Source organism: Diceros bicornis, chromosome 9, assembly GCF_020826845.1.
Source record: "Diceros bicornis minor isolate mBicDic1 chromosome 9, mDicBic1.mat.cur, whole genome shotgun sequence".
NCBI lineage: Eukaryota > Metazoa > Chordata > Mammalia > Perissodactyla > Rhinocerotidae > Diceros > Diceros bicornis.
In genome coordinates, this window is record NC_080748.1 from 26,174,845 (window position 1) to 26,176,051 (window position 1,207).

Here is a 1,207-nt window from a genome sequence, read left to right on the forward strand (position 1 = left end):
AGATAGAGTGCCAATGTGTGAAAAGCTTTAAAATTCTGCCTTACAGAGATTAAATATGCCAATACTAGTTTGAAAGTACCTTTTCAAAAATTGTTAAATTTTCACATAGTTACTTGAACCCTCAAAATTAGATAAACATTTCGAACAACATTAATTTTGGAAAATCCCTTTTACGTAAAAGCCCTGCACCTCTTTGTTTTGGTCAGAAGTCATATAGCCTTTCTTCAGGTTATTAAAAAAATTCTACCTAGAATGTAGTTGTATTTTTAAAATAACAAATAAATATATTGCCAGCTTAGAGACCCTGAGGGACCCGATGTTGTATACCAATTTTCATTATCATTTCTCTACAAATGCTGCCGCTGCCATAGCTGTCCTTATCTTCCTCTTGCCGAAGCCATCAACTCTTCAGTCCCGGCATTTAATATATGTATCGCCCATTCCGTTGCATCTCAGCCTTTATTAGCATTTGAAGATATTGTACTTGCCATTAGTGCTTCTGGGTAACTGCTGAGACTGACTCCTTTCACGGTCATTATGACTTCTTGAGTCAAAATAGTCTTTTCTGGGTCTTGAGGATGTGGTTTGTGTATGTCTCCCATCTACTGAAACCATACTTATAAATGATGTATTAGTAGATTTAAGTTTCACTACTTTCTCTACAGGATCAACTACAGAATGTTCTTGCACATGTGTTTTGGTTCTTGCTGCACCAATAAGTGAATTCACAATGGGAGGCAGTTCTCACTCTGTGCTGAGAAGTCTATGGCTGTGCAACTTTCCAGAGGGATCTATGTGTCTTTCCAATACATCAACCCCAACCATACTCAGGTTCACAGGGTTTGGGTATATCTGCATCGCAGCTGTTGTGACTATTTCCCATGGGTGGTAAAAGATGTACTCTGAAGTCCAGATCTTCATAGTGGTGACCTGTGTGATGTCCTGGTGGTGCTAGGGGACAATGAGGCAGAGAGGTGACACCTGCCCCTACTTCCCCACATCCCCCAGCCATCCCAGCTGGCTACCTCTATACTATGCTCCTTAACCATTTTGTTTCTTTATGCTACATTCTGTATAATTTCTCATGACTTATCCTGTAGTTCACTAATTCTCTTCAGTTGTGTCTAATCTGCTGTTGAATCCATCCATATAGTTTTACATTTTATTGTGTTTGTATTTTTATAAAATTCTATTATTGTCTGCTTTG

General features: G+C 38.6%; 1 pseudogene; it reads right to left on the reverse strand.

The window, feature by feature from the left end:
- Positions 1 to 339: 339 nt before the first annotated feature.
- Positions 340 to 921, reverse strand: LOC131409934 (PRELI domain containing protein 3B-like; annotated as a pseudogene).
- Between the last annotated feature and the right edge of the window lie 286 nt (positions 922 to 1,207).